Below are 25115 nucleotides of genomic sequence, written 5' to 3'. Positions count from 1 at the left end.
GACTTTGACTTGGAAATTGTGAAAAACTAAAAGCACTCAATTAAAAGATGCAGACTTATGTAAGCATTTTTTGTAAAGCAGTGATAACCTAAAGCAGAATCAAACAACAACAAAACAAAGGATTAATCAAAAGAAGGATGGTCAGTCCTTGCATCCATAGCAACGTCTATGAATTCGAGAGTGGTTTTGTATTTGTATTTATTAAGGATCCCCATTAGCTGCTGCCAAGGCAAAATTAAGGCAGTTATAATTAAGGCAGTTAAACTGTACACAGTTTAAAATATTACATGACATTACATTTCATAATACTTTACCCAATACATTCAGTGTGTTCCATTAGGCCACTACTCCACTATAACATATTTACAATACATCCATGTGTACGTGCGTGTAGAGTGCGTGTCTTATGTGTATATGTGTCTGTGCCTATGTGTGTGTCTCTTCACAATCCCCGCTGTTCTATAAGGTGTATTTTTATCTTTAAAAAAAAATCTGATTCTACTTGTCTCCAGTCCCATCCCTTAACTATTCACCCCAAAAAAGTGTTGGGTAGCTGTGTTGTTGTTTGAATCCCACATTTCCCCTTTTAGGGCTCCCGAGTGGCGCAGCGGTCTAAGACACTGCATCGATCCTGGGTTGTATCACAACCGGCTGTGATTGGGAGTCTTACAGGGCGGCGCACAATTAGCCCAGCATTGTCCGGGTTAGGGGAGGGTTTGGCCGGTGTAGGCCGTCATTGGAAATAAGAATTTGTTCATAACTGACTTGACTTAATTAAAGCGGCAATCAGCAGATGAAACAATAACAAAGCCACATCCCTGCCCTTGTTTTGGTAAAAAGCTGAGGGATGGGGCTGGAGAAATGTAACTCTGAAATTCATAGACAGAGATATGCATGCAAGGACTGACCTTGTCTGACGACTCAAACTGAATTCTTCGGCTGCTCTATGTTAGCGACATACTTTAAGTAATTTGTGACATCAAAATTAGGGGTGTTGTACAAAACGTCGTCGATTGGATCATCTCTAACCAATCAGAGTATCAAAGCCAATGACACATTTTCAAAACGCTGCTTTACCCACGTGTGTTCTGGCTCTGGCCCAACCCATCAGTTTCTGTGACCAATCAGAACCGTTAGAATGTTTGCATAAAAAAAATTGTCAGGGAGGTACTCAGATCCAGCCTCATTGCGGAGAAGAAACTAACATCCGTGGGCATGGTGTAGCGTTTAGCTGGAGCAAGGAGTTTGAGTTGCCAGGCAAGGACAGACATTCATTATATAAAAAATGAAGAGTTTTAATCATGTTTTTAAGCTAAATAGTGTTTGTTTACATTTATGTTGTTGACAAACATTGAAGTAAAACAATGTTATATTATTGATTCTAATGGGGTACGACAGTTGATCTAAACTCTTGAAGCATTGATAAGTTATATTCTTCAAGGATCAATGGGTACACATCATTAAAGTCCAAAAATGGATGTAGCAACTGCTGCTTGCCCCTTTTAAGTTATAGATCAATAAAAAACATACATAAAAGGTCACATTCCAGGCCTGTGTGTTAAGAAAAGTAAAATGTCGCTCTCTGTTTGGTTGTGTAAAATAATGATCAACAGGAGATAGCTGCTCCAGCCACAGTGGGACTCATCTCTTGCCTCTTTTCTTTTTCAATAGTTGCCAGCATATTGCCTCATTCACCATCAAGTCAGCCCTGGTCTGTAGACATGGGAAAAGCAAGTAAGACATAGTCGCGTGTAATCAAATAGCTTAAAATGAAATGGAAAATCTGAAGGAAGTCCTTAAAATGGCAGGAGACACAAAATGGTGTTGCCTTAGACCGCTGCGCCACTCGGGCGCATTATTGAACAATCAAGAAAATTTAACCCACTCTGACTCAACTTGACCTCATTCCACACCCTTCCTCTCCCCTCTGGCTGCAGCAGATAGGCCAATCTTCTTGGCTTAGTTAACTTACTTGGTTTTTGGAGAACATTTTCTGTCCCCTATGAAATATTGAAAATGCTGGTTTGCAGACAGGACTCCATAATTTATGGGTTTAAAATGAAAAGCTAAAATCTGTCAGACCAGGTTGTGCATTTATTTTTTATTCATCTAAAAAATGCACTCAATAATTGAGATATGCATGCACACACACACACACGCACGCACGCACACACACACAGTGGCTTCTGACAGCTGGGCAGGGGCTATGAGTGAGTGGATGATGTGATGGTTGTCACAATGACCATAAACTGTTCATTGGATCGGCATATGTTGATTACAACCATGGCCCATTCTTATGAAGGTTCTGACCTTTTGACGTTGTTTGTTACATGTCCCCGTCTGAGGTTCATCAGCGTAGCACTGTGGAACAGCGCCGCTGAAAAATACCCAGGGTACTTTGTGGCTCAATGAGTGTGATGGTTCATTCGACTCAGTCACGTAGCAACGCCTCTCTGAAAACTATTTACCGAGCCTGATTCTCTGGTGCGGTAGCGGAGAGGCATCCACAGTCACTATTTCTTGCTTTTCTGTCTTCCCTGAGGAAACGAACACAGGTTATTAGCATATCCATTGACAGAGACTGTGTTAGAACTTCTGAGGAATCAGCAAATGGGGCTAATTGTATTTCAGAGCACTTTCAAAGCAAACCGTCCTCGCCAGATGATCAAAGACAAATCAGCCATTACCCCAAAATGCCTCCTGTACATTTTCTTTGGATGTAAAGTGATAATAATCTGATTGGCTCAATATCCTGATTTGCATGCTTCGCTCAAAGAAGCCTTAGAGTGACAATGAAATTAATGCCCCTGACGAATCATATCCACTGTATCAAATGAGAGAATCTCCCTGATGTGCTAATATTGTACAGCCCATGATGACATAATTTTGATAGCTATTATGGTTGGGTACCATGATATACCAATAGCAAAACAACAATTAAATCAATGAAATGTCTAAATAACATTAGGTTGGTGATCACATACTTAATATGCAGCACTGCCACAAAATGGTTGCCTGCCAGCCCAACCTGTTACATGCTAAGCCACTGGTCGTCTTTACATTCTAACTGTCCGTTAATATGTGGAAAACAATAGAATTACATCTTCCAATGGATTACACATGTTTGTTCGTGTTAAAGTAGTTACTAAACCCATTAACAATGCAGCTTTAATCTTTAACACATTCAATGGGAGTGAATCAAGGCACTGTCGTAGACTTGGTCTCTCTCAATTTGGAGGTTGTAAAACAGAAAACAACATGAAGGCAGTGAGTTCCCTTATTGGAAGAGAAAATTAGATGTACATAATTCGTGGGGACAGTATTTTCTGTGTACTCAACAAGAGGTGCACAAATGAAAGAAAACATTGCTGTCATATGTAATCAGGCCCCACACAATGTCTTAGCCCAGTGCCTAATAAAAGACAAACCTTAGATAACCATTTCTATTCCAGTGCAAAAAATAAGTAATACATAGAGATTTGAATGAATCCAAAACATATTACTACATGTATCTGCGGTGTCCAAGTTTCTTCGTTTTCCATTTTAAGCTTCAAGGACCACCATTTTGTGTTTCCTTTCTGTCAGGTAGCATAATGGCTAGTGAAATTACACTGAGTATATCAATGAAAGAAATCTTCAAGTACAGTAAAATAGCGACATAACACTATAATCATAGAAAGAAAGCTCAGCATCTTGACAATGGTAGGTTCATTATGTATTAAATGCTTATTAAGGGGAGCTGACGCATCAGCTGAGATGGCACCAATTAGAGGCTAGTAACAATCACGCCTACCTTATTGGCGGTCTATTTAAGCTGACCAAGTCTGCTCACTCATCCTCCTGTTGTTTGCTGCTACTGCTACTATGTGCTGGCTTCTTTTTCTGCATTGATGCTGCTGTGTAACTAGATGTTTCTCGCTATGCTGCTGTCTTCTGACACAATATTTTCTTTGAGAATGCTCGCTAGCTGTGTTTGAACCTCGCCTGCATCATTCAATATGCTCATGTTGCAATGTTTGGTTGCTGTGTGGACTTAATTGATTGCGAGGATCAACCATGTTCCTGCTCTGCTGTTGTCAGTCAATAGCCGGCTACGAATTAGCTAGCTAGGTAGAATTAGCCTTGGGAGTAGCCTATCAAATAGCCTACTCCCAATACCAGCTTTCGGGAAGATTCTGTGGACACACCCCATCATGGGGAATCATACTGTCACAAGGAGGAAGTAGCCTATGCTAGGCTAACATACAGGCTATGCATTTCTAATCATGAGCAGGAGATGGTGCTTATCTTGGTGATTCAATAGTATTTCAGTCTGTATGCAGACGTTATTGTTTAGTGCCGAGTCAATATCAATAGTAGTTATCACTGCGCATTGCGCAGCCCAAGAGAACACTGAATTAGTGATAGCCTACATTTTACAGGTCATCCCAGTCACATTAGTTAGAGTGACTTGCGGCGGTATTCACAACTCAAATGTTGCACAATCCCTATGACTATGGGTATTATTCTTGGAACCTATTCCCTTACACAGGTTAAGATATAATGCATTCAACTTACCTTGCAGACTGGTTTGGTTTGCGCTCTTATATAGCAACACTTTGCTGGTTTCTGCTCTGAGCAATCAGAGTATCTGTGTTCAATAGTGCATATTGTTGCATGAGTCACAGTATTAGCATACAATTTCAGTATAATTTGTATATAAGTTGTATTTACTTCATTCATATTTGCAGCAGTAGGTTCAGGCTCTGTATATTAGCATGTCTAATCATGTCATGCATTTTACATAGATGGTCCTCCTTGTCAGTCCATTTTGCATTCTAGTAGCTTTTCTAGTGACTGGTCTTATTCTATCAAATCAAATTTTATTTGTCACATGCACATGTTTAGCAGATGTTATTGCGGTTGTACCGAAATGCATGTGTTTCCAGCTCCAACAGTGCAGTAATATTTAACAATTCACAATACACACAACCTAAAAGTAAAATAATGGAATTAAGGAATATATTAATATTAGGATGAGCAATGTCGGAGCGGCATAGACTAAAATACAGTAGAATAGAATACAGTAAACATATGAGATGAGTAAAGCAAAAATATGTAAACATTATTAGAGTGACTAGTGTTCCATTATTAAAGTGGCCTGTGATTTCAAGTCTATGTACATGGGACAGCAGCCTCTAAGGTGCAGGGTTACATAACCGGGTGGAAGCTGCCTAGTGATGGCTATTTAACAGTCGGATGGCCTTGAGATAGAAGTTGCTTTTCTGTCTCTCGGTCCCAGCTTTGATGCACCTGTACTGGCCTTCTGGATGATAGCGGTGTGAACAGGCAATGGGTCGGATGGTTGTTGTCCTTCATGATCTTTTTGGACTTCCTGTGACATCGGGTGCTGTAGGTGTCCTGGTGGGCAGGAAGTTTGCCCCGGTGATACATTGGGCAGACCGCACCACCCTCTGGAGAGCCCTGCAGTTGCGGGCGGTGCAGTTGCCATACCAGACGGTGATACAGCCCAACAGGATGCTCTCAATTGTGCATCTGTAAAAGTTGGTGAGGGTTTTAGGTGCCAAGTGTAACCAAGGTGCGACATGTGAAGTGCTCATATTTATTTTTAATGAATATACTCTGCTCAAAAAAATAGAGGGAACACTTAAACATCACAATGTAACTCGAAGTCAATCACACTTCTGTGAAATCAAACTGTCCACTTAGGAAGCAACACTGATTGACAATAAATTTCACATGCTGTTGTGCAAATGGAATAGACAACAGGTGGAAATTATAGACAATTAGCAAGACACCCCCAATAAAGGAGTGGTTCTGCAGGTGGGGACCACAGACCACTTCTCAGTTCCTATGCTTCCTGGCTGATGTTTTGGTCACTTTTGAATGCTGGCGGTGCTTTCACTCTAGTGGTAGCATGAGTCGGAGTCTACAACCCACACAAGTGCCTCAGGTAGTGCAGCTCATCCAGGATGGCACATCAATGCGAGCTGTGGCAAGAAGGTTTGCTGTGTCTGTCAGCGTAGTGTCCAGAGCATGGAGGCGCTACCAGGAGACAGGCCAGTACATCAGGAGACGTGGAGGAGGCCGTAGGAGGGCAACAACCCAGCAGCAGGACCGCTACCTCCGCCTTTGTGCAAGGAGGAGCAGGAGAAGCACTGCCAGAGCCCTGCAAAATGACCTCCAGCAGGCCACAAATGTGCATGTGTCTGCTCAAACGGTCAGAAACAGACTCCATGAGGGTGGTATGAGGGCCCGACGTCCACAGGCGCCACTGGCACCCTGTGATCTTCACAGATGAAAGCAGGTTCACACTGAAGTCTGGAGACGCCGTGGAGAACGTTCTGCTGCCTGCAACATCCTCCAGCATGACCGGTTTGGCGGTGGGTCAGTCATGGTGTGGGGTGGCATTTATTTGGGGGCCGCACAGTCCTCCATGTGCTCGCCAGAGGTAGCCTGACTGCCATTAGGTACCGAGATGAGATCCTCAGACCCCTTGTGAGACCATATGCTGGTGCGGTTGACCCTGGGTTCCTCCTAATGCAAGACAATGCTAGACCTCATGTGGCTGGAGTGTGTCAGCAGTTCCTGCAAGAGGAAGGCATTGATGCTATGGACTGGCCCGCCCATTCCCCAGACCTGAATCCAATTGAGCACATCTGGGACATCATGTCTCGCTCCATCCACCAACGCCACATTGCACCACAGACTGTCCAGGAGTTGGCGGATGCTTTAGTCCAGGTCTGGGAGGAGATCCCTCAGGAGACCATCCGCCACCTCATCAGGACATGCCCAGGCGTTGTAGGCAGGTCATATAGGCACGTGGAGGCCACATACACTACTGAGCCTCATTTTGACTTGTTTTAAGGACATTACATCAAAGTTGGATCAGCCTGTAGTGTGGTTTTCCACTTTAATTTTGAGTGTGACTCCAAATCCAGACCTCCATGGGTTGATACATTGGATTTCCATTGATTATTTTTGTGTGATTTTGTTGTCAGCACATTCAACTATGTAAAGAAAAAGTATTTAATAAGATTATTTCTTTCAGATCTAGGATGTGTTGTTTAAGTGTTCCCTTTATTTTTTTGAGCAGTATACTTTAACAAAACAACAAAACGACCGAAAACAGTTCCGTCAGGTGACATACACTAAACAGAAAACTACCCACAAAACCCTTGAAGAAAAATCCCTACTTAAATATGATCTCCAATCAGAGGCAACGAGGATCAGCTGTTTCCAATTAGAGATCAACCCAAACAATCCCAACATAGAAATAGAACAACTAGAACTTAAACATAGAAATAGAAAACATAGAACAACCCAAAACACCCCCTGTCACGCCCTGACCTACTCTACTATAGAAAATGACGTCTTACTACGGTCAGGACGTGCCAGTACCCCCCCCAAAGGTGCAGACCCCGAATGCAACATAATCAATAAATAAACCACAGAACAAAAGGGAGGGTAGGGAGAGTGATAATTGACTATGGCGGCTCAAATGCAGTCCACATAACCTTAACCTCCAGCATAGGAGGCGGCTCCGGTTCGAGGCGTACTCCCCGCTCCATCCGCTGATTCTTCTGCTTTATTACCACCTGAACGTGGATTGTCGTCAAAGGAACCGGACTGTAGATCATTGCTGGAGGTTCTGGGTTGTGGGCCGACGCTGGAGGTTCTGGGCTGCGGGCCGCCGCTGGAGGTTCTGGGCTGCGGGCCGCCGCTGGAGGCTCTGGGCTGCGGGCCGCCGCTGGAGGCTCTGGGCTGCGGGCCGCCGCTGGAGGCTCTGGGCTGCGGATCGCCTCTGGAGGCTCCGGGCTGCGGACCGCCGTTGAAGACTCCGGACTGAGGAGCGTAGCTGAAGACTCCGGACTGGGGAGCGTAGCTGGAGACTCCGGACTGGGGAGCGTAGCTGGAGACTCCGGACTGGGGAGCGTAGCTGGAGACTCCGGACTGGGGAGCGTAGCTGGAGGCTCCGGACTGGGGAGCGTCGCTGGAGGCTCCGGACTGGGGAGCGTCGCTGGAGACTCCGAACTGGGGAGCGTCGCTGGAGGCTCCGGACTGGGGAGCGTCGCTGGAGACTCCGGCCTGGGGAGCGTTGCTGGAGGCTCCGGGCTGCGGGCCGCCGCTGGAGGCTCTGGGCTGCGGACCGCCTCTGGAGGCTCTGGGCTGCGGACCGCCGTTGAAGACTCCGGACTGGAGAGCATAGCTGGAGACTCCGGACTGGGAAGCGTAGCTGGAGACTCCGGACTGGGGAGCGTAGCTGGAGACTCCGGACTGGGGAGCGTAGCTGGAGACTCCGGACTGGGGAGCGTAGCTGGAGACTCCGGACTGGGGAGCGTAGCTGGAGACTCCGGACTGGGGAGCGTAGCTGGAGACTCCGGACTGGGGAGCGTAGCTGGAGGCTACGGACTGGGGAGCGTCGCTGGAGGCTCCGGACTGGGGAGCGTCGCTGGAGACTCCGGACTGGGGAGCGTAGCTGGAGACTCCGGACTGGGGAGCGTAGCTGGAGACTCCGGACTGGGGAGCGTAGCTGGAGACTCCGGACTGGGGAGCGTAGCTGGAGACTCCGGACTGGGGAGCGTAGCTGGAGACTCCGGACTGGGGAGCGTAGCTGGAGACTCCGGTCTGGGGAGCGTAGCTGGAGGCTCCGGACTGGGGAGCGTAGCTGGAGGCTCCGGACTGGGGAGCGTAGCTGGAGGCTCCGGACTGGGGAGCGTAGCTGGAGACTCCGGACTGGGGAGCGTCGCTGGAGGCTCCGGACTGGGGGGCGTCGCTGGAGGCTCCGGACTGGGGGGCGTCGCTGGAGGCTCCGGACTGGGGGGCGTCGCTGGAGGCTCCGGACTGGGGAGCGTCGCTGGAGGCTCCAGACTGGGGAGCGTCGCTGATGGCTCCTGACTGGGGAGTGTAGCTGGAGGCTCTGGACTGGGAGGCGTCATAATAGGTTCCGGAATAGTGACTGTTGATGCTGTCTCCATGCCATGGATCATCTCTACAGGTTCCGCGCCAAGGATCATCACTGGAGGCTTCTTACCATGGATTATCTCTACAGGTGCCGGGCCATGGATTATTCCTACAGGCTTCGTGCCATGGTTTATCCCTACAGGCTCCGGACCATTTATAATCCCTCTAGGCTTTTTGCCAAGGATTATTTCTTCAGATTCCGGGCCATGGATCATCACTAGAGTCTTAGTGCCATGGATCATCTCTACAGGCGTCGGACCATCGGTTATCACTGGAGGCTTTGTACGTGGAGCAGGAACCGGGAGACGCACTGAGGACCGAGTGCTCAAAGCAGGCACCGGCCGTACTGGGTTATGGATGCGCACTGGAGGGAGAGTGCGAGGAGCAGGCACAGGACGTACTAGATGATGGAGGCTCACTGGAGGGAGAGCGCGTGGAGCAGTCACAGGACGTACTGTGCTATGGAGGCGCACTGGAGAGAGAGTGCGAGAGGCAGGCACATGCTCACCACTACAAGCACGGGGAGTTGACTCAGGCCTCACCCCTGGCCCAGCCAACCTACCCGTGTGCCCCCCCCCAAAAGATTTTGGGCGTTGCCTCTCGTTCTTCCCAGGTAGGCTCCAGTATCTCTCGATTACCTGGCCCCAGGTCCATTTTCTCCTCTCCGTCCACGTCCTTATTCACCACATTCTGTGTGTGGGTGGACCATTTCAGATCGTCAGTGATGTGTATGCCAAGGAAATTGAAGATTTCCACCTGCTCCACTGAGGTCATGTCGATGTGGATGGGGGCATGCTCCTTCTGCTGTTTCCTGAAGTCCACGATCAGCTCCTTTGTTTTGTTGACATTGAGTGAGAGGTTATTTTCTTGGCACCACACTCCCATGGCCCTCACCTCTCTATAGGCTGTCTCGTCATTGTTGGTAATCAGGCCGACTACTGTTGTGTCATCTGCAAACTTGATGATTGACTTGGAGGCGTGCGTGGCCAAGCAGTCATGGGTGAACAGGGATTACAGGAGGGGGCTGTGCACGCACCCTTGTAGGGCCCCTGTGTTGAGGATCAGCGATGTGGAGGTGTTGTTTCCTGACTTCACCACCTGGGGGTGGCCCGTCAAGAAGTCCAGGACGCAGTTGCACAGGGCAAGGTTGATACCCAGGCCCGAGCTTAATGATGAGCTTGGAGGGTATTATGGTGTTGAATGCTGAGCTACAGTTAATGAACAGCATTCTTACAAAGGTATTCCTCTTGTCCAGACGGGATATGGCCATGTGCAGTCCAATGGCGATTGCATCGTCTGTGGATCTATTGGGGCGGTAAGCAAATTGAAGCTTGTCTAGGCTGTCAGGTAAGGTAGAGGTGATATGATCCTTAACTAGCCTCTCAAAGCACTTCAGGATGACAGAAGTGAGTGCTACGGGGCGATAGTCATTTAGTTCAGTTACCTTTGCTTTCTTGGGTACAGGAATAATGGTGGACATCTTGAAGTAAGTGGGGAAATCAGACTGGGATAGGGAGAGATTGAAAATGTCTGTAAAAACTCCAGCCATCTGGTCTATGCATGCTCTGAGGACGCAACTAGGGATGCCGTCTAGGCCGGCAGACCTGCGAGGGTTGACACGCTTAAATGTCTTACTCACGTCGGCCACGGAGAAGGAGAGCTGACAGTCCTTGGTAGCTGGCTACGTTTGTGGCACTGTGTTATCTTCAAAGCGGGCGAAAAAGGTGTCTTTGTCACGGGCGTCGTAAGGAGTGGACCAAAATGCAGCGGGTATATTTATCATCTTCTTCACTTTAATAAAGAGAAGACACTTAAACAAAACAAATGACGAAAACAGTCCAGTAAGGTGCACAGACTATACTAGGAACAACCACCCACAAAACACAGGTGAAACAAACTCCAACTAAATATGGCCTCCAATTAGAGGCAAAGACAAGCAGCTGCCTCTAATTTGAGGTCCTACCAAAACCCCAGCATAGAAATAGAAAAACTAGATAAACACATAGAAATAGAAAATGTAGAACATAAACCAAAAAACCCAAACCACACAAAACAAACACCCCCTGCCACGCCCTGACCAAACTACAATAACAAATAACCCCTTTTACTGGTCAGGATGTGACAGTACCCCCCCCCCCAAAGGTGCAGAATCTGAATGCACCTGAAAAAAAACCACAAAAATTAACCCCAACTTAACGGGAGGGAAGGGAGGGTGGCCACCATCAACGACGGCTCCCGTGCTACACCCCCCCCAATCCTCCAGCTACGGAGGTTGCTCTGGCTCCGACCTTAGTCCCCATTCTAACCTGCCCACCCCCACTCAAGGCTCAGGGCTGTAGACCACTGCTGAAGGCTCTGGGCTGAGGTGCGTCGCTGGAGACCTCGGGCTGAGGTGCGTCGCTGGAGACCTCGGGCTGAGGTGTGTCGCTGGAGACCTCGGGCTGAGGTGCGTTGCTTGAGACTCAGGGCTGAGGAGCGTCGCTGGAGACTCAGGGCTGAAGAGCGTCGCTGGAGACTCAGGGCTGAAGAGCGTAGCTGCAGGCTCCGGACTGTGGGCCGTCGCTGCAGGCTCCGGACTGTGGGCCGTCTCTGCAGGCTCCGGACTGTGGGCCGCCTCTGCAGGCTCCGGACTGTGGGCCGCCTCTGCAGGCTCCGGACTGTGGGCCGTCTCTGCAGGCTCCGGACTGTGGGCCGTCTCTGCAGGCTCCGGACTGTGGGCCGTCTCTGCAGGCTCCGGACTGTGGGACGTCGCCAGAAGCACTGGACGGGGAACTGTCGCCGGAAGCTCTGGACAGGGAACTGTTGCCGGAAGCTCTGGACGGGGAACTGTCGCCGGAAGCTCTGGACGGGGACTGCGCACTGAAGGCCTGATGCGTGGAGCTGGCTTTGGAGGCGCCAGACTATTGACACGCACCTCTGGGCTAGTGCGAGGAGCAGAAACAGGACTACTGGACTGGGCAGGCGCACTAGAGGCCTGATGCGTGGGGCTGGCTTTGGAGGCGCCAGAACAGTAACACGCACCTCAGGGCTAGTGCGAGGAGCAGGAACAGGATACACTCGGTCTTGAAGATGCACTGGAGGTCTGGAGCGCACGGCCTGCACAACCCATCCTGGCTGACTTGTTACTGTAGCTCGGCACGGGCGGAGTGCTGGCACAGGTCGAACTGGGCTGTGCTGAGGAATGATGGCTGCCATGCGTAGAGCAGGCGCAGGGTAGCCTGGGCCTAGGAGATGCACTGGTGGCCAGATGTGCTGAGCAGGCATACTCCTTCCTGGCTGGATGCCCACTCTAGCACGGCACTTGCGAGGGGCTGGTATCGACCGCATCGGACTGTGCGTGCGGATGGGCGATACCGTGCGCGCTTCCGCATAGCACGGTGCTCTCCCCGCCAAACGCTCCCCACGGTAAGCACGGGGAGTTGGCTTAAGGCTCACCCCTGGCCCAGCCAAACTACCCGTGTGCCTCTTCTCCTCCTGAAATGGAGGATATAATGCCTCATACCTCCGTCGTTCCCTCTTAACTTCTTCCAGCTCCTCCTTCGGGCGCTGGTACTCCCCAGCCTGGCTCCAGGGTCCCTTTCCATCGAGGATCTCCTCCCATGTCTATGACTCCAAGTAGCTCTCCTTCTGCTCCTTCCTCCGCTGCTTGGTCCTTCTTTGGTGGGTGGTTCTGTCACGGGCATCGTAAGGAGTGGACCAAAATGCAGCGGGTATATTTATCATCTTCTTCACTTTAATAAAGAGAAGACACTTAAACAAAACAAACGACGATAACAGTCCAGTAAGGTGCACAGACTATACTAGGAACAACCACCCACAAAACACAAGTGAAACAAACCCCAACTAAATATGGCCTCCAGCTGTCTCTAATTGGAGGTCCTACCAAAAAAAAACCATAGAAATAGAAAAACTAGATAAACACATAGAAATAGAAAATTTAGAACATAAACCAAAAAACCCGAACTACACAAAACAAACACCCCTGCCACACCCTTACCAAACTCCAATAACAAATAACCCCTTTTACTGGTCAGGACGTGACAGTCTAGCTTGTCTGGAAGCAAGACGTGGGTGTCTGGTTTTCCCTTTGTAGTCCATGATTGTCTGTAGACCCTGCCACATATGTCTCGTGTCTGAGCTGTTGAATTGCGACTCAACTTTGTCTCTACTGACATTTTGCCTGTTTGATACAGTGGGAATTACATTTTTTATCGTTATTTAACTAGGCAAGTCAGTTAAGAACAAATTCTTATTTTCAATGACGGCTAGGAACAGTGCCTTGTTCAGGGGCAGAACGACAGATTTTTACCTTGTCAGCTCTGAGATTCAATCTTGCAACCTTTTGCTTACTTGTCCAACACTCTAACTACTAGGCTACCTGCAATTACTACACTGTTTGTATTTGGCCATATTCCCAGTCACCTTGCCATGGTTAAATGCAGTGGTTCGCGCTTTCAGTTAAGCGTGAATGCTGCCATCTATCCACGTTTTCTGGTTAGGGTAAGATTTAATAGTCACAGTGGGTACAACATCTCCAATACACTTCCTGAAAAAGTCAGTCACCGTATCATTGTATTCATCAATGTTATTCTCAGAGGCTACCTGGTACATATCCCAGTCTGCGTGATCAAAACAATCTTGAAGCGTGGATTCCAAATTGGTCAGACCAGCGATGAACAGTCCTTAGCACGGGAACTTCCTGTTTGAGTTTCTGCTTATAGGAATGGAGGAGCAAAATGGATACATGATCAGATTTGCCAAAGGCAGGTTGGGGGATAGCCTTGTAGGCATCCCGGAAGTTGGAGTAGCAGCGGTTGAGTGTTTTAGCAGTGCAAGTACTACAGTCAATGTGTTGATAGAACTTCGGTAGCGTTTTCCTCAAATTTGCTTTGTTAAAATCCCCAGCTACAATAAATGCGGCCTCAGGATATGTGGTTTCCAGTTTGCACAAAGTCCATTGAAGTTCTTTGAGGGCCATCTTGGTATCAGCTTGAGGGGGAATATACACGGCAGTAACTATAACCGAAGATAATTTTCTTGGGAGGTAATATGGTCGGCATTTGATTGTAAGATATTCTAGGTCGGGTGAACAAAAGGACTTGAGTTTATGTACAGTATGTTATCACACCATGAGTGGTTAATCATGAAACATACACTCCCACCTTTCTTCTTCCTGGAGAGTTCTTTATTCCTGTCTGCACTATATACTGAGAACCCAGCTGGCTGTATGGACACAGACAATATATCCCGAGAGAGCCATGTTTCCGTGAAACAGAGTATGTTACAATCCCTGATGTCTCTCTGGAAGGAGATTCTCACCCTGAGCTCATCTACTTTATTATCCAGAGACTGAACATTAGCGAGTACTATACTCGGAAGCGGTGGATGGTGTGCATGCCTCCTGAGTCAAACTAGAAGTCCACTCCAAATACGTATTTTCCGCCAGCGGTGTTTTGGATCAGTCTCTGGAATCAGTTCAATTGCCATGGGGGGTATGAACAAAGGATAACATTTGGGAAAGTCGTAATGCTGGTGAGTTACCGCCGCTCTGATATCCAAAAGTTATTTCCCGGCTGCATGTAATAGCACAAAAAATGACCTGGGCTAATAATGTAAGAAATAACACAGAAAAACAAAATACTCCAAAGTTGCTTAGGAGTGAGAAGCAGAGCTGCCCTATCTATCGGCGACATCTTGCAATGCTATTGTAGCGATAACGTAATCATGTATTAGTACTGATATTAAATATTTTCTGCTTGAATGTTGTTATTTTCATGTCTTTCATACTAGTTATATTATGTGTTTCGGCTGCAGCTCTTAAGGCTGTGGTGAATGCTCGCACATTCAGGTGTTAGCTGATTTCTTTGTTTCATTTTCTACGTTACATTTACATTTACGTAATTTAGCAGACGCTCTTATCCAGAGTGACTTACAAATTGGTTCATTCACCTTATGATATCCAGTGGAACAACCACGTTACAATAGTACATCTATATATTTTTTGGGGGGGAGAGTGGGGGGGGGGGGGGTTAGAAGGATTACTTTATCCTATCCCAGGTATTCCTTAAAGAGGTGGGGTTTCAGGTGTCTCCGGAAGGTGGTGATTGACTCTGCTGTCCTGGCGTCGTGAGGGAGCTTGTTCCACCATTGGGGTGCCAGAGCAGCGAACAGTTTTGACGGCTGAGCGGGAACAGTGCTTCCGCAGAGGTAGGGGGGCCAGCAGGCCAGAGGTGGATGAACACAGTGCTCTTGTTTGGGTGTAGGGACTGATCAGAGCCTGAAGGTACGGAGGTGCCGTTCCCCTCACAGCTCCGTAGGCAAGCACCATGGTCTTGTAGCAGATGCGAGCTTCAACTGGAAGCCAGTGGAGTGTGCGGAGGAGCGGGGTGACGTGAGAGAACTTGGGAAGGTTGAACACCAGATGGGCTGCGGCGTTCTGGATGAGTTGTAGGGGTTTAATGGCACAGGCAGGGAGCCCCGCCAACAGCGAGTTGCAGTAATCCAGACGGGAGATGACAAGTGCCTGGATTAGGACCTGCGCCGCTTCCTGTGTAAGGCAGGGTCGTACTCTGCGAATGTTGTAGAGCATGAACCTACAGGATCGGGTCACCGCCTTGACGTTAGCGGAGAACGACAGGGTGTTGTCCAGGGTCACGCCAAGGCTCTTAGCACTCTGGGAGGAGGACACAATGGAGTTGTCAACTGTGATGGCGAGATCATGGAACGGGCAGTCCTTCCCAGGGAGGAAGAGCAGCTCCGTCTTGCCGAGGTTCAGCTTGAGGTGGTGATCCGTCATCCACACTGATATGTCTGCCAGACATGCAGAGATGCGACATAATTTATTTATCTTTCATGGCTTCCTGGTTATACCTTTAGACATAGCCTTTAGCTCAGGTTTGTAGTTATTTGTAGGTTTAGGTTTTGATTATTAGGTCACTTACTGTGCACACTATGTATACTGCAGATGCATCAGCTACTGCTGAGCAATTTCAGTAGGACATTAGGCTATTTAGACAAGGTGGGTACTTAGCTAACGTTTAGTTTCGGATTTGGGGGTTTGTTAGTAATACTGTATGTTTTTGCTATGTGATGGTATGTCATGGCTGAGCTGTGCCGCTCTGCAGCAGTCTACTGTATGGACTTCTCTCTGTACAATGTCTTCTGTTATATAACTGCGTATGCCTTTTCTATTCCAAATTCAGTCAGGCATATCAAAGAGTATCTCTCCTCTCTCAGTAGCACAACTTTGAGTTCACGTTAAAGGCAACGTGTTGGGTTTACATTACGCTTTACCAGAGGTGGTTTGTATGATGGCTTTCGGAGTTCTTCAGTCTGAATACACTAAATGTTCCTTCCCTTTAATTTTGCATGATCTCTTAATTTCTGTTTGCATTATGGAACATTGTCGTCATCACCAGAACGAATACTGCTTTGTCCTCTCTTTCATGTTATGCTGCCTGCATGCTGAGAACGGGCAGCACCTGGCGAATCTCTGTTCAACATTGAAGCTGGCAACCAATGACAAGATACTGGAACTCATCACAGCTGTGGTTCCTTCATCAGTGCTGAGGGCTAGCTCTGAGCTATTGGTGCCCAATTCTGCATCGGTGCTGCTACTGCTTCTCAATTGATCCTGGTTTCACTCTGATCCTCTGCTACTATGATGTTACAATTTCTTTATTCTGAGATTGTGAAACCTTCTGAGTTCTTGCAGTATTGCTATATGTTCATGATTCTGTCATGGTCCATTAGCTATGTTGCATCTGCCTCATGGGCCTCAAAAGATTAATCCTCAGGCAATGACAAAGGTTACCTATCACCCTCACTCTATAAAAAAGTGGATTGAGTTAAGGAAAGGGTGTTCGGCTCGTACAATGATTTTTATTAGAGCAGTAGTCTTATGGGTTTTTACGGTTGGTGAATACAATTCATATTAATTTCTCTTTATTCATTGCATGATCTCACGCTTTTCTGATACATTATGGACACACATGTTTACCATCTTGGTTAAGCATTCCCAAACTAATATGACTGGTAAAGATACGCAGGTATCATTGCTCAAACTAACACTACTTGCTATCCTTTTTCTTTTTTCCATCCTTTAAATTTTTTCCCAAGATGGCGTAGCAGTCAGATGTGTGTGTTTGTCTTATCCCGTGTAAATAGCCATTTTTTTTGTATATATCTTATTCTCACTTTCTATCTACGAACTAAATATACTTTCCTGCAACCCACCTCACCCAATGTGGTACGGATCTGCTATTTTATTCCTTATAACTGGAACCTCCATCAGCAGCTAGCCAGCTAACTAGCCACTAGTCTTTGTTAGCCACGGCTAGCGGTCTTCACCTTTAGCTCGGTCACTAGTCAGCCTTAGCTCGGACAATACCTGCCAGTCTGCACATCGCAATATCAACCCCGAGAATATTGGACTGATTATTACATCGGATCATCGCAGCTAGCTAGCTGCAAATGAGTGGCTGCTATTAGCCAACGCCTCTATCCCGAAGCAACCACCAGTTAGCCTTGAGCTAGCCTCGAGTTAGGCCCATATAACAGCTAATTCTAGGGCTACAATACATCTTTTGCCAATTGGTCTGGACCTTTTATTGTCGACATGGAGCCCCGCCAATCCATCACGACTGGACTGCCGACGTGATCGCCCGATGTGGTCTCAACAGGCTATTCTGTTACGATGTCACCGAAGAACCATCTGCTAGCCCCGGCCCACTAGTGTGGGAGTTAATATAATGTAACTAGAGGCAGCTGATATGCTGAGCCACTAATGTAGATAATAAGTACATTGACCGGATAGAGAGGTGGGGGCATGTAATAAAATTACCATCTCTGAGTAGGATGTCATGCTAAAGATTGCATACGCCTGATAACGCACACATCTGTTCCGGTTTTGGATTATAATGGTGGCAGAACCTCCTGGCTTATACAACAAATAATACATTTATTGCATAATTATGTTTCACATGGCTGTCAATTTGCTACCATACTTCTCCTGCTTTCTCCTGACATTAGTATGTTAGAAGGCGGAAATGTAATCATGCTCTCAGCAAATGCAATCCTTAGCATGACATAGAAGGCGGAAATGTAATTATGTTCTCAGCTAATGCAATCTTTAGCATGACATCCTACTCAGAGATGGTAATTGTATTACATGCCCCCACCTTTCTATCCGGTCAATGTACTTATTGTCTACATTAGTGGCTCAGCCCATCTGTAAATCGCCCACCCGAACATAGACAGGGCTCCAGCCCACCCAACTACCTCATCCCCATATTGTTGCATATTTATTTTTTTGCTCCTTTGCACCCCAGTATCTCTACTTGCACATCTATCACTCCAGTGTTAATGCTAAATTGTAATTATTTCGCCACGATGGCAAACCAATGACGTTGGTCCTCTGCTTCCTACGAACGTGATATTAGATTAAATATCAAGGAGATTTTGGATGGCAAAAGTGATGAGTTCATCTGCAAGTTCCATGCCTTATATAGTTCGCTATGTCTGAGTACAGCCCTCAGTCAAATCATATACATCTAATCAAATCCAATTGTATTTGTCACATCCGCCAAATACAACCTTACAGTGAAATGCTTATTTGCAAGCCCTTAACCAACAATGCAGTTTTAAGAAAAATAAGTGTTAAAGTATTTACTAAAATAAACTGAAGTAAAAAAAATCGAATAAAAATAAGAAAACAGAAAAATAACAAATAATTAACCTCTCTAGGGTATGTGGGATGAAATCGTCCCACCAACTCAACAGCCAGTGGAATCCCGTGGCGCGTTATTCAAATACCTTAGAAATGCTATTACTTCAATTTCTCAAACATATGACTATTTTACACGATTTTAAAGACAATACTCTCACTGTCCGATTTCAAAAAGGCTTTACAATGAAAGCAAAACATTAGATTATGTCAGCAGAGTACCCAGCCAGAAATAATCAGACACCCATTTTTCAAGCTAGCATATAATGTCACATAAACCCAAACCACAGCTAAATGCAGCACTAACCTTTGATGATCTTCATCAGATGACAATTCTAGGACATTATGTTATACAATACATGCATGTTTTGTTCAATCAAGTTCATATTTATATCAAAAACCAGCTTTTTACATTAGCATGTGACGTTCAGAACTAGCATACCCACCGCAAACTTCTGGTGAATTTACTAAATTACTCACGATAAATGTTCACAAAAAACATAACAATTATTTTAAGAATTATAGATACAGAACTCCTTTATGCAATCGCTATGTCCGATTTTAAAATAGCTTTTCGGCAAAAGCACATTTTGCAATATTCTGAGTAGATAGTCCAGCCATCACGGGCTAGCTAATTTGACACCCACCAAGTTTGGCCCTCACCAAACTCCGATTTACTATTAGAAAAATTTGATTACCTTTGCTGTTCTTCGTCAGAATGCACTTCCAAGGCCTCCAACTTCAATAACAAATGTTGGTTTGGTTCAAAATAATCCATAGTTATGTTCAAATATCCTCTGTTTTGTTTGTGCGTTCAAGACACTGTCCGAAGGGTGACGAAGGGTGACGCGCCCGACGTGTTTCGTGACCAAAAATTCTAAATATTCCATTACCGTACTTCGAAGCATGTCAACCGCTGTGAATCTGAACAGAGAGCAGCAGCAGCATAAAAAGTGAGGTGGGGGGATAGTGCAAATAGTCCGGGTAGCCAACTGATTAGCTGTTCAGGAGACTTATGGCTTGGGGGTTGAAGCTGTTCAGAAGCCTTTTGGACCTAGACTTGGCGCTCTGGTACTGCTTGCCGTGTGGTAGCAGAGAGAACAGTCTATGACTCAGCTTGCTGGAGTCTTTGGTAATTTTTGGGCCTTCCTCTGACACCACCTGGTATAGAGGTCCTGGATGGCAGGAAGCTTGGCCCCAGTGATGGATTGGGCGTACAGTTGCTATACCAGGCGGTGATGCAACCAGTCAGGATGATTTCGATGGTGAAGCTGTAGAACTTTTTGAGGATCTGAAGACCCATGCCAAGTCTTTTCAGTCTGCTGATGAGGAATTGGCATTGTCTTGCCCTCTTCACGACTGTCTTGGTGGAACTTGAAACTCTCAACCTGCTCCACTACAGCCCCGTCGATGAGAATGGGGGCGTGCTTGGTCCTCCTATTTTTGGAGGCCACAATCATCTCCTTTGTCTTGATCACATTGAGGGAGAGGGTGTTATCCTGGCACCACACTGCAAGGTCTCTGACCTCATCCCTACAGGCTGTCTCATCGTTGTCGGTGATCAGGCCTACCACTGTTGTGTCGATGGGAAACTTAATGATGGTGTTAGAGTCGTGCCTGGCCATCCAGTCATGGGTGAACAGAGGGGCCCCCGTGTTGAAGATCAGCATGGCAGATATGTTGTTTCCTACCCTTGCCACCTGGGGGCGGCCCATCAGGAAGTCCAGGATCCAGTTGCAGTGGGAGGTGTTTAGTCCCAGGGTCCTTAGCTTAGTGATGAGTTTTGAGAGTACTATGGTGTTGAACGCTGACCTGTAGTCAATGAATAGCATTCTCACGTAGGTGTTCCTTTTGTCCAGGTGGGAGAGGGCAGTGTGGAGTGCAATAGAGATTGCATAATCTGTGGATCTGTTGAGGGGAGGTATGTAAATTGGAGTGGGCCTAGGGTTTCTGGGATAATGGTTTTGATGTGAGCCATGACCAGCCTTTCAAAGCACTTCATGGCTACAGACGTGAGTGCTACGGGTTGGTAGTCATTTAGGCAGGTTACCTTGGTGTTGTTGGGCACAGGGACTATGGTGATCTGCTTGATACATTTTGGGTTTACAGACTAGGTCAAGGACAGGTTGAAAATGTCAGTGAAGACACTTGTCAGTTGGTCAGCGCATACTCAGAGTACATATCCTGGTAATCCGTCTGGCCCTGCGGCCTTGTGAATGTTGACCTGTTTAAAGGTCTTACTCACATCGGCTGCAGAGAGCGTGATCACACAATCGTCTGGAACAGCTGATGCTCTCGTCCATACTTCAGTGTTGCTTGCGTCGAAGCGAGCATAGAAGTAATTTAGATCATCTGGTAGGCTTGTGTCACTGGGCAGCTCGTGGCTATGCTTCCCTTTGTAGTCTGTGATAGTTTGCAAGCCCTGCCACATCCGACGAGCGTCAGAGCCGGTGTAGTAAGATTCAATCTGTGTCCTGTATTGTCGCTTTGCCTGTTTGATGGTTCATCGGAGGGCATAGTGGGGATTTCTTATAAGTGTCCGGGTTAGAGTAACGCTCCTTGAAAGCGGCAGCTCTACCCTTTAGCTGAGGTGCGGATATTGCCTTTGATCCATGGCTTCTGCTTGGGGAATATATGTACAGTCACTGTGGAGATAACATCCTCAAAGCACTTATTGATAAAGCCAGTGACTGATGTGGTGTACTCCTCAATGCCATCGGAAGAATCCCGGAACATATTCCAGTCTGTGTTAGCGAAACAGTCCAGTAGCTTAGGATCTGCGTCATCAGTTCCGTATTGAGCGAATCACTGGTACTTCCTGCTTTAGATTTTGCTAGTAAACAGGAATCACGATAGAATTATGGTCAGATTTGCCAAATGGAGGGCGACGGAGAGCTTTGTATGCATCTCTGTGTGTGGAGTAAAGGTGGTCATCTCAGCTGCTTTGGTGGTTATCATAAAAAAGTTCAGTGCATATTAGCACAGGTGGTTGGCTAGGTGCATATTGCTTAAGTTGCATGTTAGATGGTAGATATTTCATGTAGACCTACAGATGATCAGGCAGCTCGTAAAGTTCAATGAGAGCACCTGGCGGTGTGTCTCTAAGGAGGCTGGATTCACACTGCTACATTGGCAATTTAGGCAGATAGTTCACACGTGCCAAGATGAAGCTCATCTTGCCTCAAGTGAGTGTACCCGGCGGCCCGGCGGTATGTCATGAGGGATAGGAGTCATACGTTGCTCAGTTTATGCCACACATGGTTAACATTCCCACATAGTATTCATTCTTGCGATGTTAGGTTTACTTTAGCTGGTCTATTGATTATATCTTAACGGCGCTCTTGCATAGCTACACATAGTCGGCTGGCGTAAGGTTCTGCTGTTCTGGGGGATTGGCATAGCTTACCGCGCTCACTGCCTTTAAGCTATTTTATATGGATGCTATTTGTTGGCAGTTAGCTACCCTAAAGGAGCAGAGCATATATGCTAAGACATGCATTATTTATTGCTGAATAAATTCTTTAACATATTTCTACGTGGTGTTTTATTTCTGAAATTAAGCATAGCCAGTTCAGAAGCGAAACCCGAGTGCCCCACTTCAGGCTGATGCATCAGCTGAGATGGCACCAATTAGAGGTTAGTAACAATCACACCGACCTTATTGGCAGTCTGTTTAAGCTGGCTCACTCATCTTACTGCTACTGCTACTATGCGCTGGCTTCTTGCTCCCACCACCACCCCAGCCTCCACCTTTTGGATTCTGTGTTCCTGCAAGGGGATTGCTATAGTTTACCGCGCTCACTGCCTGTACGCTATCTTATATTGATGCTTTGTTTGGGCAGTGAGGTACCCTGAAGGAGCAGAGCATATACGCCAAGACCTGCATTATTCATTGCTTAAAATACTGTAAATAGTTAAACATATATCTAAGTGGCGATTTCGTTCTGAAAATCACAGTACTAATGGCAAGGCCACTCAAAGGTTTCAAGCTATCAAAGTGTCAGTATAGAGACAAAGTGGAGTCGCAATTCAACGGCTCAAACACGAGATGTATGCGGCAGGGTCTAACCCAATCACGGATTCCAAAAAGAAAACCATCCCCGTCGATGTCTTGAATCCAGACAAGTTAAACAACTTCTTTGCACGCTTTGAGGACAATACAGTGTCACCAACGCGGCCCACTACCAAAGACTGTGGGCTCTCCTTCTCCGTGGCCGACGTGAGTAGAACATTTAAACATGTTAACCCTCACAAGGCTGCATCCTTAGCCCCTCATGCTTCAAGATGGCCATCATTGTTCCTGTTCCCAAGAAAGCCAAGGTAACTGAACTAAATGACTATCGTCCTGTAGCACTCACTTCTGTCATCATGAAGTGCTTTGAGAGACCATATCAGGGTCATATCAGCTGCACCCTAGATCCACTACAATTTGCCTACCGCCCCAACAGGTCCACAGATGATGCAATTGCCATCACACTGCACACTGCCCTATCCCATCTGGACAAGAGGAATACCTATGTAAGAATGCTGTTCATTGACTACCGCTCAGAATTTAACACCATAGTACCCTCCAAACTCATCATTAAGCTTGAGTCTATGGGTCTTGACCCCGCCCTATGCAACTGTGTCCTAGACTTCCTGACAGGCCACCCCCAGGTGGTGAAGGAAGGAAACAACATCTCCACTTCGCTGATCCTCAACACTGGGGCCCCACAAGGGTGCGTTCTCAGACCCCTCCTGTACTCTCTGTTAACCCACGACTGCATGGCCATGCACGCCTCCAACTCAATCATCAAGTTTGCAGGACGACACAACAGTGGTAAGCTTGATTACCAACAACAACGAGACAGCCTACAGGGAGGAGGTGAGGGCCCTCGTAGTGTGGTGTCAGGAAAATAACCTCTCACTCAATGTCAGCAAAAAAAAATAGATGATCGTGGACTTCAGGAAACAGCAAAGGGAGTACCCCTCCCCCCTCCCATCCAAATGGACGGGACAGCAGTGGTGAAGGTGGAAAGGTTTAAATTCCTCGGAGTACATATCACAAACAACCTGAAATGGTCCACACACACAGACAGTGTGGTGAAGAAGGCGCAACAGGAGGCTGAAAAAATGTGGCTTGTCACCGAAAACCCTCACTAACTTTTACAGGTGCACAATCGAGAGCATCCTGTTGGGCTGTATCACCGCAGGGTACGGCAACTGCACCACCCACAACCGTAGGGCTCTCCAGAGGGTGGTGCGGTCTGCACAAGGCATCACCGGGGGGCAAACTCCCTGCCATCCAGGACACCTACAACACCCGATGTCACAAGTGGTTTTATGTGTATGTGAATAACTCACGTCGTAGAGTTTGGTAAAGTTCAAGCATAATCCTTTACAAAGGTATAACATGTTACAGGTCACAACAGACTAATCAGACAATCATAATGCACCTGTTTATATATGCTAGATAGGTGCCCCACTAGCGCCATCTCTGGGTTGGCATTATACCCATTATCTTAACAACAGGAAGGCAAAAAAGATCAAGGACAATAACCACCCGAGCCACTGCCTGTTCACCCCGCTTCTATCCAGAAGGTGAGGTCAGTACAGGTGCATCAAAGCTGGGACAGAGAGATTGAAAAACAGCTTCTATCTCAAGGCCATCAGATTGTTAAACAGCCATCACTAGCACAGAGAGGTGGCTGCCTACCTATAGACTTGATATCATTGAATACTTTAATAAATGGAAAATACTTTAAGAACGTTTACATATCTCACATTACTCTCATATGTATATACTGTATAATGTATCCTACACTATCTATTCTATACTATCTATTAGAGGTCGACCGATTATGATTTTTCAACGCCAATACCGATACCGATTATTATAGGACCAAAAAAAGCCGATACCGATTAATCAGCCAACAATACTGAAATGTTTAAGTTCCTTGCTCAGAACATATGAAAGCTGATGGTTCCTTTTAACATGAGTCTTCAATATTCCCAGGTAAGAAGTTTTAGGTTGTAGTTATTATAGGACTATTTCTCTCTATACCATTTATATTTCATATACCTTTGACTATTGGATGTTCTAATAGGTACTTTAGTATTGCCAGCCTAATCTCGGGAGTTGATAGGCTTGAAGACATGACACGCACAATGCTTGAAGCACAGCGAAGAGCTGCTGGCAAATGCAGGAAAGTGCTGTTTGAATGAATGCTTACGAGCCTGCTGCTGCCTACCACCGCTCAGTCAGACTGCTCTATCAAGTCATAGACTTAATTATAATATAATAACACATAGAAATACGAGCCTTAGGTCATTAATATGGTCAAATCTGGAAACTATCATTTCGAAAACAAAATGTTTATTATTTCAGTAAAATACGGAACCGTTCCGTATTTTATCTAAGTGGTGGCATCCGTAAGTCTAAATATTG

The 25115-nt window shown here is 46.6% G+C and overlaps 1 long non-coding RNA gene across 1 annotated transcript; it reads right to left on the bottom strand.

The window, feature by feature from the left end:
* Positions 1-902: 902 nt before the first annotated feature.
* LOC115148222 (uncharacterized) lies at positions 903-4187 on the bottom strand. Its single transcript, XR_003866601.1, has 3 exons — positions 3794-4187; positions 2311-2537; positions 903-1713 (listed from the first exon to the last, which is right to left on the bottom strand). It is a non-coding gene; the product is annotated as an uncharacterized LOC115148222 (long non-coding RNA).
* Positions 4188-25115: the final 20928 nt, after the last annotated feature.

The sequence above is a fragment of the Salmo trutta genome, chromosome 15, assembly GCF_901001165.1.
Source record: "Salmo trutta chromosome 15, fSalTru1.1, whole genome shotgun sequence".
NCBI classification, from domain to species: domain Eukaryota; kingdom Metazoa; phylum Chordata; class Actinopteri; order Salmoniformes; family Salmonidae; genus Salmo; species Salmo trutta.
Note: the sequence above shows the minus strand (reverse complement) of the source record. Positions and strands in the feature narration are given on the sequence as shown.